Genomic DNA, 16,848 nt, shown 5'->3' on the forward strand with positions numbered 1-16,848 from the left:
TTTGGACACTTATTTGTAACAGAGTGGGTATTGCATATTAGTGGGGCAAGGATGGTCTACTCAATTTATGAGGCTGGAACAGTAGGTCATCATTTGGAGAAAGATAAGATTGGATCTCTATCTCAAACAATACACACAAACCCCTTCTAAGTTGATTAGGGGTTTAAATAGGGAAAATGTAAACCTAGAAAATTCTCAACAGATATTATAGGAGAATATTGATATTAAAAAAGGATTTCTTTTATACTTTGGGTTATAATCGAATACTTTGTCTTTTATTTTGTGCTCAAATTATTCCAGCTTTGGCCATAGGGAGCTCTGAAGGCTTCTGTGTCCTTTTGACATACTCTCATCATTATGGGGTTTTTGAGCACTTCCTTACTTTCTGGCTCTATAAGATGCTCCATGCTCATTTTATATATTTCCTGCTCAGTCCTAGAATCCACCATTTCTCCAAAGAGCTCGGGTTCGTTTTTTTCTAGAGAATGGTATTATAAATCAAGATCTGGGTGCTGAGTGTGCTCATTGCTATTGGGCCATGTAGACCCTCTCAACAGACAGAGCTAGGAAACATCTATGTGTACACTACACATGTGCATACCCACATCTATAATTATTTCTATATCTATCAGGATCTATATTAAGCTAAACATGAGTTCATATTAATGTCTCCAAATCTCAATCCAGAACCACAAGGTTTATTCCAGCCTTGTCCCTTGCTTATCTGTAACTCACTCTCCAATAGTGAGAAATTTGGCTTCCACCCCCCACATTTCATAAATGAATATCCATGATAAATAAACAAATGTTAATTAGTGATTGAGTAAGAAAATAATGGAGAATAGACAACTCTCCCACGCAGAAGAATTCCAAATAATGTCTAGATACTCTCCTCTCTAGGAGGTGGAGCATAACTCCCTCCTCATTAAGCATGGTGTGCACATTATCACTTCCTTCTAAACAGTACAGTTCAGAAAGGAGTAACTTTACGGTGGAGAAACCTGACAAACACTACCTCAGCCAGGTGATCAAGGTCAACACCGTCAGTGATAAGCCATGTTAATAGCATATACCCTTGGCTTAATATGATGAAAATAGCACTTTACTTCTGTGGCCTTCTTCCTGAAAAACCATCACTCCTGTCTAATCATGAGAAAACATCAGACAAACCTAAATTGAAGGACATTCTACAAAATGTTTGACCAGTACTCTTCAAAACTGTCAAAATCATAAAAAACAAGGGAAGTCTAAGAAACGGTCATAGTCTAGAGGAGCCTAAAGAGATATGATTACTAAATGTAATGTGGTATCCTTGATGGGATCCTGGAACAGCAAAACTAAGGAAACCTGAATAAAATATGGACTTCAGATAATAATGAAGTATTAATATCGGTTCATCAGTTGTGACAAATGTTCTATAGTAATGCAAGATGTTAACGATACAGGAAACTGGGTATGGGTTATATGAGAACTGTCTGTAATATTCTTGCAACTTTTCTATAAATCTAAAACTATTCTAAAATTAAAAGTCTATTGAATGTTTAGAAAGAGATATTTCTTAAATCAGAAAAAAAAAGGGTAAACTAAAAGGAAGAGACTAACCAATTTGACTGCATTGGAATGGAGAACTTCTATTTTTGAAAAGACATTGTCAAAAGAGACAAGACAAGCCGAAGAGTAGAACAAGATGTTTGCTACACGGATAACCAACCAGCGATCAGTATCAAGGATACATAAAGAACAGCCATGAGTCAATGTAAAAAACCCCAAAAAATATCATGTAAAAAGATAAACAGAAGCCTTGAATAAGCATTTCACAGTAGAGGAAACACAAGCGGTCCATAAACATATGAGGGAAAAAGACCAACCTCATTAGTAATCAGGGAAATGCAAATTAAAACCAAATCACTCCCCATCTCCTAGATTAAAAAGTCAGTCAACTCAACTTTTAGCAAAGATGTGGGGCAATCAGAACTCTCATCCACTGCTGAAGGCAAGGTAAACTGGAACCACCATAGAGAACAGTTTACCACTACCTAATGACGTTTAATATGCTCAGAACTTACAACCCAACAAATCCACTCCTAGATAGGTACTCTAGAAAAACTCCTGTTTGTGTGCACCAGGAGATAGGTTAAAAATTTTCACTTAAAAATTATTTATAGTAGCTAAAGTTAAAAAAAAATCTTGGAGGAAAACAGATATATATCAATGCTATAATGAATAGGTAACTTGTAGTATGTTCCAAAATGGAATACCATACAGCAGTGAAAAATGAAGTCACTACAACAACACATCCACGTGGGTGAATCTCAAAAATATGATATTGAGCAAAAGAGGAAAGTGACAGAAGAATATATACAGAATCGTTTCATTTATTTAATGCTCAAACAAGCAAAAGTAGATCATCTAATAGTTAGGGATACATACACAGGTGGCAAAACTATAAAGAAAGACAAGCAAATGATTAACACAATGTTTAGGATAATGGTGATCTGTAGGGGGAGGAGCATACAGGGGCTTCTGATGAGCTGATATTGTTCTCTTTCTTACTCTAGGTATATGGGTCTTCACTGTAATATTAGTATTTACCTGTGAGTGTAGTCATAATATGCTCTTTGTGTATTATATGTATTCACATTAGCCAATAATACTAACTCACTCAATGAAAGGTGTGCTGATGCAGAAGCTATGTGGTCATATTGTTGGTGGTGGGAGTGAGCTGGGAGCATTCAGTGGATAGAATCCCTTTCCAGCTTCTCCTCACTAAGGCTGACTCCATTATCCAGTCCACTCAATTTCTCATTTTAAATTTGTGTTTAGTCTTCTCATTTTCCATCTGGTCATTCCAGGCAATTGTCAGAATGTCTCCTTCATCAGCACTCTCTGACCTTCCCTGTCATTCCTGGGCACATGCATCCTGCTGAGGCTGCATGGTCAGATCTGCTTGACTCCATTCCCATCGGGACCGGGTTTGTTAAGGCCTGGACCTCTACCCTCATTCCCAGGCCTCAGGCTCTACTTTCCAAATCCATCCTGTTACCTGAGGCTGAAGGTCTCCATGTTTCATGTGAACTTCTGGTGGGAATCTTGCCCACCCACAGCATCCCAGTTTTCTTCTAATTGTTCTGCTGTTCATGGTTTTTTTCCTCTGAAGACAAGAAAAGAAATTTAGTTTAGAGGTCTGTATCCCAACCTAGGATAAAAAGGTTTCTTTTCCCCAACTTACCTTCAAATTCAAGAAGTTAATGATCAATGTTTTGCCTCTATGTTTTAGCAGTATAGAGTAGGGATTAAGGATTATGATTCCAGACTCACGCTAAGTCTGAATCTCAGACCTGACATTTAGGAACTGCATGACCCTGAGCTAGTTACTTAACTGTTCAAAGCCCTAGCTTCTTAGTTTATATAATTTTTTTTCCTACTTCACAGAGGTATCATGAACATTAAATTCAATAATGCATACAAAGCATTTAGCAGGTTGTCTGAAATGCAGCACGTGCTCAATAAATATCAGATATTATTCCTTTGCTTTTTGTCTTAATATTATTGATTTGCTTTGAAAGCTGAGTTCTTCCTCATGGTGAAACTATTTCTTGTTAACTTTATTAGACCCTAAAACAGTCCTCTCTCCAAATTTCTTACCCCCCTACTGTCAATTCCACTGTCTTGGCATCAAAATGAGAATCCAGGAAGTTAAACTAAAATCTCCCCAGGCAGATGGGGAGCCTGTCCAGGCCCTGACAGGCTCTTGAGTGGCCAGAACATTCTATGCTCTTTCTCAGTAATTCCTCACAGTGCCACGTTCTGCTGCTGCTCTTGAGGCTCTTCCTCATTTCTGATTTCAATTCCTTTTACTGGGCTCATATCCATCTGCTTGTTCACCCCTCAGTGAGGATAAGGAATAACTGACCTCTATCTTGAACTCTATGATAATAGCTGAAAACTCTACGTCCTGCTTGCTCTTTTCTTTTCCACACAGAAGAATCTTAACTTATTTGTCCCCCCCACCCCCTTTCTGTTGTTCAATCATACTGATTTCAAAACATTTTTAGGATGTAATAAAAAAGCCAACATTCAAGGAGCATTGGTATTAAAATATTTAAAACTTGCAAAAACAATAATTTATGTAAATAACCTTTTATAAACTTTTTAAATAACAGGAGATGTATTATCATTAAAATAAAATCGAAAGAGGAAAGAAGAGAAAATACTATCCCATTTGCTAATGGGAGTGTGCTGCTGGAATCTAAAACACTTTTAGAGCTTTATTCTGTTACAATAAATCCCTGTTAGAATACAATTCCTCCAGGAGGATGCGAACATTCTGAGAGGGATAATGCTTTAGGCTAGGTTTTGCAAACCGTGATGCACAGCACCGTAGTTCTATGTGATGTTAACAGATAGTTTTATATCAGGAAAAAAAAAGTTCTTTGATCAAATAAGGCTGGGAAATGCTGGGTAAGTTAAATCCCGTGCTGTAGACGACAAGATCCGGATCCATCTGGTTCCTTCGCACCTCTCAGATCACACCTTGTACCACTCTGTTCTCTTTAGTCCAGGTGCACCTGCTTCCCATCTTTCTGATCCCAAACATGCAAAACTCACCACAGCCTGAGCATCTTTGCATTTGTTAGCCCCTCTCTCAAGGATGCTCTTCCCAGATCTTCACATCAAATCTTCTGGTTGTTCAGGTCTCAGTTCAAATGTCACGTCCCCTGACAGGGTCTTCCCATTTAATGTAGATACCCCGCCACCCCCACCACCTCACTCTTCATAACAATCTTTAACATTTTTGCTTGTATGTTTTCTGCTCCCCCAATTAAAATGAAAAACCATATCTATCCTACTCATTGCCATAGCTCTGGTGTCTAGAATAATGCCTGGAACATGGTAGAAAGTCAACAAATATTTGAATGAATGAATGAACCAACGTCAAACAGATTTGTTCAACATAGGACTTCTCAGGGCCTTCCATGTGTGAGTCTGTGTTGGAACTCTTCAAGCAGGAGACACAGCATGCAGGGTTTTCCAAACCTGCGTGTTCCCTGGAGCATCTACTGAAAACTTTTTCATTGTTCATCCTTTTGGAGATACTGCTTTAGGTTTTGTAAATGACTCTATACCTAAAGGAATTTTAGATTCTGTCTGAATGCTGGTTTAGAGGGCTGGAGAGTCAAGACGATCTGTGAAGCCATAAACAGAGTGAAGGTACACAGATAATGGGAGTGGGTATGGAAAAGATCCCAGAAGTAGCAGATGGACACCTTTGCCCCCGGTTGACCCCAACATCTAGATCCTTAGATCTCTCTTAGGATATTTCTTTGAATTAAAGTCTTGCTCACCCCAGCTCAGCTAGTCCTAGCGTTGGACTCACTTGCTTCTGCTGAATCTTTATTTATAAACAGAAACGTTGCCACCTTCAGTTCAAACAGCTAGAAACATACAACATACACAACTTCAATAAATGCTCCAAATTACATCCTAACAGGTAAATTAGACTGTAACTAGCAAGGATGTTGTTTTGTAACTAGCGAGGATTCCTGCCTCTCCGACATTATCGCTGTTCCTTGTTTGAATATCTCGGTAATTGCCGTCTTGCTGCATCCATCAACAGCTGAAGTCAGGGCAGACAGGGAAAACATCAGGGAGATGGTTTTGTCCACTCTCTGTCTTTTGGAGAGAAAATATTGAAACGTCTTTGAAAATGTCTTTCTGAACTTGTTGACCGCCTTCATCCGGGTAGCAGACAGATGAACTGAGAAATGAGAAGGGCATGGTGGTGAGCAGGAAGAGAGGAAGCTGCCATTGGGGGAATAAAAATAACACCTCATCTTCATCTTATGTGAACTGTAAACAGGTTCAATACTTTAATTTGCTTGAAAAATGGTTTTGCTAAATGCTTGTAAATTGGCTTAATAGTTCAGAGGAGAGAAAATGATCTTTACGGAAATCGGGCCCCAATTAAACTGTGTACTTGCTGCAGAAGTATTACGATCGACCTTAAAATGCAGGTTCATAAAAATTTTTTCTGGAAAGAGTTATAAGAAGCTGTCAACAATGACAGCCTTTGGAGAGAGGAACTTGGGGTGGGTGAGCAATGTGTGGAGGGAGATTTTTACTTTTCATCTAATCTTTTTGTTTAGCTTGGGTTTTTGCCATATACATGTATTACATTTATTATTTTTTTCATGTCAATGCATGAAAAGGATGCATTTCCTTAATTGGGTCACCTCTCTCCATTTTGGTACCTGGGTCTGGGGTAGCAAGAAGAAGAAACTGGAAACATGTGGGAAGAGCCAGAAAGGGCCGACTTGGACTCCTGCAGGCGGAATTGGGGCTTGGCTAAACCCTTGAGTTTGGTGCTACTTGCCTTATCTGAAGTACCTGGCAGGCCACGCCTTCTTATTAAAGAAAGAGAAGGACCACATTAATGGGATTGTTGCCCCCACACCTCAACTGGTGGAATACAAGCAAGAAATCTAATACCGTATTATTGAAATGTATGATTCTCCAAATAGAAAGGATTGGATTTTTCTCACTCGCCTCAAAACCTTGGTGCTAAACCCAGAGACCTCACCTCATTCAAATCTGTTTGAACTGGAAAAATCCTGACACTTTCCAGATTTTTCTCCTCTGTGGCCTGTCCTCTTGGTTCCTGTCCTGTGAGAGAGGGAATGACCACTGGGCTTATACGATTTAGGATGAATTTCTTTAATTGTTCTTTTGATGAACAGATTATAGACTTTGGTAGGAAATAAAGGAATAAAACATTAGTTCTTGCCTCCCACGGGTAGTAAGTAATTGCTGAGTCTGAAACTTTTCCAAACGAAGTTTGGAAAGAGAAGGAGGAGAAGGAAGAAGAAGAAAGAGAAGAAGGAGAAAGAGGAAGAGGAAACTTTAAAAAAAAAATGAAGTGATCCTAGTATCCTCAGTATCTTCATAGAAACCACGTGACTTTTCAGGTGCTTGTCATTATGTCCTTATAGCCTCTACCTCATCCTCCCTCCCTCCCTCCCTCCCTCCCTCCCTTCCTTCCTTCCTGTCTGCTTGCCTTTCAGCAAATGTTTATGGAGCCCCTAAGGGGTAGGCATTGGAGCAATAGAAGATACAAAGATGAGTAAGGCATGGTTCCTATTCTCAAATTGGTCAATAATACAATGTGATAAGAGGTTGAATGGAATGTTAGTGAAGTACCAGGAGAGTGGTTAATGCTGAGTGAAGCGATCAAGAAGGCTTTACTGTGGTGGTAACATTTGAACCAAGGAGAGAAGGTGTGGTGAGCAGAATTTTAAGATAGCCCCATGACCTTCACCCTCCACCCCCACCCTCACCCCCCGTTACTCTTATAATTATATGGCAAAAGGGAAATAATCTATGTGGGCCTAATCTAATCACACAAGCCCTTTAAAAGTGGAAGCTTTTATCTAGCTGATGGCAGAAGGCTAAGTCAGAGATCTGAAGCATGACAAGGGCCCAATGGGCCACTGCAGCTTTGCATATGGAGGGACCGCATGAGAAGGGACGTGGGTGAGATTGAGAGAGACCTGACGTGCACAGCCAGCAAGGAAACAGGGGCCTCAGTCCTGTAGCCACAAGGAAATGAATTCTGCCAACAGCCTGAATGAGCCTGGAAGCAGATTCTTCTCCAGAGCCTCCAGATAGGAGCCCACCCTGGAGGACACATTGATTTTGGCCTCCTGAGACCCTAAATAGAGAACCCAGTGGAGCCCATGTGGACTCTGACCTACAGAATAGTGAGATCATAAATGGTGTTGCTTTAAGCCATTATGTATGTGATACTTAAGACACAGCAATAGAAAAATAACGCAGAGGAGGTTTCTATTCAGAGGGGAGAGCATGAGCACAACGATGTTAGAGTGCTCAGAGACTTCAGGGGAAAGCAAATAACTGGAAAACTTGGGGTGCATGAAGGTGAAGGAGTGGCATGGAAAGTCTACAAAGTTGAGTTTGAGCCAGCCTGGGAAAGTCACGAATTTCATGCATGTCAAGGAGTTTGGGCTTTATTCTCGAGGACCAGGTTTTCCCTTCCCCTTCCCCTCAGCAGCTACGTCATCTCCTGCCCAGCATGGAACTACTTCTCTTATTTGACTAATGTCTGGAATGTCCGTACAGTTTTTTATGCTTCTGTTTTTCTTTTCTGTTCTGTTCAATATCCACCTACATCATTCCTGCTCTTCACTCTTGGCACTGTCCCCTTCAGGTAGGAGGATGCCCAGGAGTTCTGTCTGAGGATGCGAAAAGAAGAATAGCTGTGTGGCTGTAGCCTTGACAATGTCCATCAAAGTCCACCACTGGGCCCTTCCAAAGGGACTGGCTGATGGTGAGAGGGAGCAGAATCAGCTTCTCCAGATGCAAAGAACAGAGTAGACCAGATCCTGTGTCTCATTTAGGCAGTTTTGGAAGAAGTGTGGGGAACAAGGCTGTGGAGCACTGACCCAAGTATCCTATTAGTCAGATAAGCATTGTCTATTTAGGAAATGGAGGAGGTGAGATGTATCAGTCAGGGGCATATCAGGAAACACAATTTATCCCAGAGGCTTCAAATGAAGTGATTTTGAAGAAAAGTCAATTGGCAGATGTGTTTGCAAGGTTAGGGGAATGAAAATGGAGTGTAGGAATGGCAGGAAATCATTACCACCTTGACTTCGATGGCCTGAGAAATGAGGGAAGAAATAGTAGGCAGATCTCCATGAGAGCTAGAACCATGGAGAATGGGCCACGTGGCAGGAACTGTAGTCATGGAGGTGTGAAACTATTGCCAAAGAATTACTTTGAAACAAGGAGGAGCAGGGAGAAATACCCAACCTCTCTCTCCTCCCTCTGATCTCCTGAAAGTGCCTCCCCTTGTAGGACTCAATCATAAGCCAGTTGGCACAGGAGTGCAGGAAAACGGAGTCCAGAAGGGTCAGCACAGAACAGAGCAGAGAAAGGTGGAGAATGGGTCTAGGGGAGAGGTAGAGTGAGGAACAGAGAATGATCAGCACATAAGGGAACCAAGAGGCTCATTGGCCTTGCCATGATGTTGACTTGGGCCATGACCTGGGCCATGTATGGGCTCGACCATACCCGCTCTTAACCCTGGGACTCTTGTTATGGCTATACTCTTGCTGATGGGGCCCAGAGGAGGGACAATCTGAAAGGGGGAAAGACCACATGACAGCAAAGCTCACCTCTTGGCCCTCCAGTTCTGGGACCTTCTATGAGGGCAATCACCTCCCAGAGCAGGAGAGAGTCTGGGGGGAAAAACACAGGGGTATCATATGTCATTGTGGGAGCTTCTAGCAAAAGGACATTAGGGGCTTCCCAGAGATGGGAGCCTGAACTATTTAGGATTGATATACTCAGAGTGGTGAGAAACCATGCTTAGAGTTGTGGGATGGACTGACCATTTCTGCCAGGCTGTAAGGCTGTGTTTTGAAGGGAGAGGGGCAGCAAAGAGATTGCACAGAGGAAGGATGTGGTTAAGTCCTTCTTTAAGAGCACAGTTTGTTATCTTTTGGGTCAAGAAAATTATAGGGGATTGATAAATTTACTAGAACAGCAAGAATTACACTGGTTTTTTCAGCTTTAAATAAGGACGTTCCTTTCCCAAAATACCCTCCTTAGGCTTAGAACGGTCCTAGGAAAGTTTCTGACCAACCAGAGACTTAAAAATTAATTCTGGTGAAGAGTCAAAGTCAGTACTATTAGGACAGATGGAGCCCTTGCACCACCCAAATCCTACCACACGCACCACCAGGCTTCCTTGCCCAGTTTGGGCAACCCCCTGATCCCTCTCCATGTTTGGCTCAGAAAGGTTAAGTGTTATCTCTCACCTCCGGCCTAACCCCACAGCCGGCCCAGTCCCTGACCTCACTGTTGTCAGTTTCTGCAGCCCTATGGGACTTTAAGGACCAGGTCAGCGATTTTGGGCAAAGATAAGACAGACTGAAGTCTCAAATGTGAGGCACAGGAGAAGACTCACCCTTTGGCTGAGTGCAGTCTCTCCTCACTCCAGATGATTCTGTGTGGCCTAGACACAGATTCTCTGGGTCTGGACGCTGGGCCCTCTCCCTCAACCTCAAGCGGCTGGTCCGGGCAATTCTTCCCAGGAACACAGCCTATTTACTCTACCCCGTGGTCCAAATTCCCTCTTGAGCCCAGAGAAAGCCCCCACAGCAGAGATCTGTCCCCACACTTGCACAGTCAGGACCTCTTTCTTGTGTCCCCAGACATAGGGAGACCAAGCCAAGGTGGAGGTGGGAGACCCGGGTCAGTGTGGCCTCTGGGGAGGGTGGAAGCTGAGCCCAAGACCACGCTGTCCTGTGGTATCTGCAGCCTGCCTGAGACCACAGGCGAGACACACACAGAGGCGTCAGAGTTCCTGCTGTCCAGGCCTTCTACGGCTCCCCAGGGACTCCTGGAGCCCATGAGCTTGGCATGAAGCCCTCAGCCAGACTTTGTACCCATGAAGTGCAGGCTGGAAAGCTGAGTGTGGTGATGCGGGCTGGGCAGAGATGGCAGTCATCATCAGATCCTCCCTGGTTTGATGTCCAAAGGCAAACTAAGGGCCAGACATGACTTAGAGTTTATCAGCTTCACTATAAGCAAGATAAACCCACTGTAAGCAAGTGACCCAAAGCTGGGGCCTCTGGGTACCACCAGTACCTCCATCCTCCTGCTACCCTCCAACTGCATGGCCCAAGGCCCGCTGGAGCAGATTCTTCCTCCTGGAGGCACCAGGTGCAGCAGTGCCCTCCCCGTCAACAAGCCAGCTTTCAACTTCCTAAACTCTTTGTTAGGTTCAGGAGTGGCCTCCCTCAGCACACACCCACCCTAGCACAATTACACACCTCACTTGCCATGGCAGTAATCAGTAATCGAGCCAATTACTTTAACTGCCGGTGCTGGGGAGGAAGGGACCCACTCACACACCCACTGCTGAGCTACTTTCTTCCAGAGCTCTGAGTGGGGCTGACACCTGGGTGCTCTCCGGGAACTCAGTGTACCCACTGATCCCGGCAACTCCCCTCCTCACCCCTACGAGAGGAGACAGGACCTGAGGCAAGTCAAAGGGGACAGGGAGAACTTCCTCAGCCCCGAGATGCTACAGACAAATCTGAGTCTGTCTCAGCTGAGCTAGTGGGTGACGCAGGGGTGACGTCTGCACAGAGTCAATCAAAAGATCTGGGTTAGTGCTGAGCTGCCTGGAGAAAACCTGAGATCCACGGTGACAAAGGGATTCTAAAATTAAGACCCATACTACCCTATGCTGTGGGCTGCTGCCCCCAGTCCAGTGGTCTTGCTGCCCTGCTCCCAGGGCCAAGAACACTGTCCTTATCTAGCTCTGTCCATCCAGGTCAGTACTGACCAGCTGATGCTAGATGTCTTGGTTATATCTGGGTGGGCTTGTGGAGGAACAGAAGTAAAGGAGGAAGTTACCAAATGAGACTACGCCCCGTTCCTGTTGTAGATGAGAGGGCCGAAGAGCTCACTTGCCATCAGCACATGTGGAAGCTTTGATCCCTTAACTCAAGCAGCAGAAGGTATTGTACAGACATGCCCACCCACACCGTCACTGTCTTTTATCCCTTCCTTGAGTTTTGGAAAACGAGGATGATTGGCCATAGGACATTGTTTAGAAATTGTTTCAATGTATCATTTGGGTCGTTGATTTGTGTGAACATACATTTTGAATGGGATTTTTGGTTCCTAAGCATAGGCTAGAGTTTCTGGAATTCTCTTGTTACCAAGAATACCTGGTTCCTTTGAATGTTTTCCACCAGCAAGAAGACCTTTAAGCAATGGAAGCCATCCCCTGTGCCCACCCCCAGTATGGTCTACGATGAGCTGATCTTCAGATCCTGCCTGTTCTGTGAAGGTTGGATGGTGGCCATGGCCCTGATTATATCACAAAGTCCCCGTCATTGCTCCCACCCACAGTGGTAATGTGGCTCTTCTGCTCCCAAGGTCTCTTGGGGCTTCCCTTCACTTGCCCACATTGCATCACCTGCAGACTTCTGATGTGCTGCATACACGTCAGGGTCCTTGCCTCCTACCTTTCAGGGCTTTCCCCAGACCACAGACACTCACGCAGCCTCCACACTTTCCAACACCCAAGCCACTAGAGTGGGACTTTCAGAAATGATACCACTTCCCCACTCAAGCTCTGTGCAGCCTTTTGAGGTCTAAGAGCAGGTTGGACGGGGAGAGAGCCTGGACACCCTAAGCTCAACCCTGTTGTGGGCAGGAAACACAGGACTCCCAACTGAGTAAATATGGGTGCTTCTGAAATCTCCCCCACCAACATCATTTGGACAACAGATCAACGTCCCCACCTACACTTCCCCTTTCTCCACTCACACCCCTAAACAAGAATATCTGCTTTGCTGCCTTCAAAGAAAAGCAGAGATATTCCTGCTAACAGGGCTGACCAGAGTAAAATTCTCCCTAGTCAGTTTATACTGAGAATCTTTGGGCACATGTGTGTGTCTGCCTGTACATTCAAGGTGGGAGGATTGTGGCGGGAACTATGAGATAGCAGAAAGCACAGTGACATAGGGAGAAGAGGATGGAAGAAGACCCAGGTGGACAATAGCTGGGAGAGCCGAGAGGTTAGCTCAGACTTGCTGATGCCAGTGGGGCTCACTGCGCTGAACTAAGTCAACCCATCTGTGCATCCCTCCTACGTGCTGAAGGAAATGCACACCCCAGTGAAATATCCTCCTGTGGATTGTGTGAACCAAGCAGTGGGGGACAGAGGTACACAGGACTGAAGATGACGCACCTTTGATGGAAGATAAAGGTAAAATCATTGCAAGGTAAGGTAGCTTCCAGGGCCAGGACTCGGGAGAGTTGTGAGAGAAGAACTCACATTCATTTTCCTGGGAATGGCAATGGCATCCTCAGTTCCTCTGGATATCTCTTGTTTAAAACCCAAGGATACTAAAAGTTAAATGTATATAGTGCGAATAGATACAATGGATCTGCTAAAGGACAGAGATTCTCGGATTGGACTTTTAAAAGTCAGTCTATATTTTGTTCATAATTCATAATAACACAAAAGTGTTGAAAGTGAAATGCTATAAAAAGAAAATTGGTGTAGCAATGTTAATATCAGCAATAATAATATTATTAATTCATAATTAATACCAAATACATTTTAAAGCAAGGGAAAAAATAACCATTACAGGGCTAAAGAGGATCATTACTTAAAGATATTATATCAAGAAGATACAATAATAACTAAATCTGCATGCAGTTAACAATATAGTCTTGAAATACACGAAGCAAAAATTGACAGAATTACAAGGAGAAATTAACAAGCCCACAACCAGAGTAAGAGATTTCCTTTCATCTTTTTCAGAAACTCAAAGCTTAAGAAGTCAAAAATTGAATAAGAACAGAAATCATAAATCATTAAAATAGAACTTACTATTAAGTCTTGGTCTGAAGGACATATACAAAATTTTGCATGCCCAAACTGGAGAATACACATTTTTTTCAAGAACACATAACAAAATATTTACAAAAGACCATAAAGCAAGTCTCAAAAAAAAACCAAAAAAATTTTTTATATGTTCTGTGACCACAGTGAAGTAAAATAAAAATTCAATTTCAAAAAGATAAATAAAATTTTTATTTGGCAAACTTCAAGTGCTCTCCTAAATAATTTACAGGTCAAAGAAAAATAATTATAGTTGTGAAAATTACAACACAATAATAACGAAAATAATACACACCAAAATTTGTGAATGCAGTGAAAATTGTCTTTATTGGAAAATGTATAGTCTAAAATCCATTGATAATAAAATGAGACTGAATGTCAATGAGCTAATATTCAATTAAAAAAATCAAGAGGACATCCAAAGAAAGTAGAAACATAAAAATAAAAGCAAAAATTAATGAATCCGGATACAAGCCATAATTGACAAACTCAGATGCCGGTTTCTGAGAAGATTTCTAAACCTGACAAACTTAAAGAAAAATAAAATAGCAAGATCCATTAAGGAAGAAAAAAGAAAGAATGAAAGAGGTGTTAGAAACAGCCTTAGTGGCGACCCAAGGTAGTGTCCTAAGATAAAAGCCTGAGAGAATGCCGTGTCCCGGGGCGGGCAGGGCTGCCTCCCTTTCCAGCTGGCTACTGTGCTCATGTCTTATTTACCTTTGTACCTTTAAAGGCTGGCAGCCTGGCACATAATAGATATGCAGTGGGTTTATTGCATCAAGTCAAATCCCCTTCACGAGCGGGCAGTCCGGGGCCTCAATGTTCAGCAACAGAGTCTAGTTCTCCACGGAGTATTTGTATGTCACCGTTTTGTTATTAATGTTAAATAAAGCATCGAAGTTTAGGAACACTGTACTTGAAAAACTAATAATCAGAGCAAATCAAGGTTATCTTTACAATAATATTCTCCTCCCTTATTTGGATGAAATTGGCCTGAATAAGAAAGAAAAGGATAGAGTTATAGCTGAGAGGTGGTACTCATTGCCCAGTGGACTTGGAGGAGACTGTGCCCTCACGTGAGTACCTATTGCCGAGGTTGTTGAGAACCCCCGTGGACGTCTGGGCCCAGGTTTCTATGTGGCCAAGAACCAAGGGGGTCAGGAGCAAGATCAGGAACACAAGGTTGGGATATTTCTGGCTGGAAATGGAAAATGGCAAGGCGTACAGATCTGACACAGAAGTCTCAGATTTCAGAGGTACTGGAAAGGCCTCCTAACCCCTTCCAAAATTGTTGCCCTTTCCAGGCACTGTGGCCTGAACCCTTGCTTTGTGGTTCTCACCCCCAGCTTGGCTTTGTCCCTTAGGGAGAGGTCACCCTGCCTTATCAGCCATTGCTAACTCGGTGAGTTTGAGCAGCAGATGCTTTCCTACCATGAGGTTTGATGGGGGCGGGTTGGGTGGAGTGAGCTGAGGACAGGAGGGCATGAGGGCGTGATGGCACTGGCTGCCTGAGGGGAAATCAGGGAGGAAAAACTGCCTAGTGCAGAGTTCTGCTCAGGGCCAGTCCTGGTTGTGCGGTGAGAGCCCACAAGCTGGGAGGGGGAGGAACGCAAACAGATGCCCCAGCACAGCTGGAAGCCATGCGGCCTCTCTGGGTCCTGGGCCAGGAACATAGGCAGACCGACAATCAGAGGGCAGAGGGAGACACACAGAGCATCTGGTGCTGTAAATAACAGCTTCCAAGGAAACAGCTTCACGTGAGTGCGCCATGCAGCGGATGCGGGGATGCGCACCACTATCGCTCCATCAGTCCACCTGCCGTGTCAGCACACCCGGTAAAGCCAGCAACCCTGAAACAATAACAACAAACATTTGTAAAGCACTTTACAACATAGAGACGGCTTTCAAATGTGTTATCTCCTGTAGCTTCACAAGATCCTCTGGGAAGTATATATTTAAGACTGCTTTCATTTTGCAAAAGAGGAAACCGAGGCTCAGCAAAGATAAGAAACTATGGGCAGACCTGGGATTTCTCATTCCAGACCCAGCATGTTTTATGCCTTTGCTTCTCCAAGTGTGGTCCACGGACCAGCAGCATCGGCCTACCCTGGGAGCTGGTTAGAAATAAGGAATCTCAAAGTAAGACCTAGTGAATCAGAATCTGCATTTTAACAAGATTCTCAGACAACTAACTTTTAATATGCACATTAAAATTTGAGAAGCATTATTTCCACCATATCAGACCACTCCTCACAAACATCTGATGATCCACTTGAGTTCTATACTCTTGGGGTCTCAGTATTTTAGAGTTGGAAGGAACTTCTCAAAAGCACCTACACCCACTCCATCAGGGTAACAGCAATAACAGTGAAATTTTCAAACACAAGGCCCTAGCAAAATGGAGGTGCAAACCTGAATCTCCTCTTTTTAGGCTCAAAATGTTTCCATCATACCTGGCTTCTTCCTATTTTTTCCTTCATTTTTTTAATTTTCCTATTTGGTGTTTTTTATTTGGGGTTCTGTTTTCAAAGTAGGCTTTCTTTGCCAGTTATATGTAATTTGGGTAATAGATTTCATTGCATTTTCTGAGCTCACGTTAATAGAGAATGAAAACAATAATGAGAAGAGAAGCAGTAATGGCCTTTTCTTTGTTTAGCATGTCCTAGTTTTTCAGTGTTTGGTTCACTCACACGATAGGTAGCTGTAGAAAACCAGTCTGGTATGAAAGATTGGTTCCAGATAATCTGGGACATTATTGAGTTGGTTACAAATATATATTAGATATAATAACATGTGGAGAGATACACTTAATAATAATGTGTGGAGGGATATCTATGTATCTGCATGGAGGCAGGCCACCCTAAAACCGTGTCTGTCCAGCACAAATGAGGATCCTGGCAATTTTCTGGTTAACTTGCTGAGTCTAGATGGCCAAACCGGATAATTCAGGCCACCAGTAGATTTTTGAACCTAAATATTCTGGTTTGGCTCTCTTTGTTTATAAAGTTAACCTGACACTTGCCAAATCACTGCCTCATTCACACTCTATCAAGGAGAAAGAAATGATCATGTGAGTGTGAACACACACTTGTTTTAATATGTGCATTGACAATGTAACTCAGCTTAGGTCATTTTGTTCTTCGAGAGGAAATAATATCCACTCAAACATTCATCCCACGGCAGTGGGAAATGCAGGGTCTCTCCCAATATCTCTAGGAATGTTTAGGGTGGGAAGGCAATTGGCCTTGCGTCCCCACCTCCCATAGTCACTTGTGGCTCCAAGTTCTTGCTTCTGTGGAATTTTCTCTCTCTTATGTCCTGTTTCCACTCTCCACCTGCATGGAATTAAACATCTAATTCAGTCCAGTCTTCATGATTTCTCCAAAACATCACTCACC

The 16,848-nt window shown here is 43.0% G+C and overlaps 1 long non-coding RNA gene across 2 annotated transcripts in view; it reads right to left on the reverse strand.

Moving 5' to 3' along the window:
• Positions 1-13,016: 13,016 nt before the first annotated feature.
• LOC111773971 (uncharacterized) overlaps positions 13,017-16,848 on the reverse strand; it is a 29,678-nt gene continuing 25,846 nt past the window's right edge. For both annotated transcript variants that reach the window (XR_002808739.2, XR_011439754.1), the window contains 2 exons: positions 16,708-16,785; positions 13,017-15,300 (listed from right to left, as the gene is read on the reverse strand). This is a non-coding gene — a long non-coding RNA (uncharacterized lncRNA). The remainder of the gene's footprint in view (positions 15,301-16,707; positions 16,786-16,848) is intronic.

Source organism: Equus caballus, chromosome 6, assembly GCF_041296265.1.
Source record: "Equus caballus isolate H_3958 breed thoroughbred chromosome 6, TB-T2T, whole genome shotgun sequence".
In the NCBI taxonomy this organism is placed as follows: domain Eukaryota; kingdom Metazoa; phylum Chordata; class Mammalia; order Perissodactyla; family Equidae; genus Equus; species Equus caballus.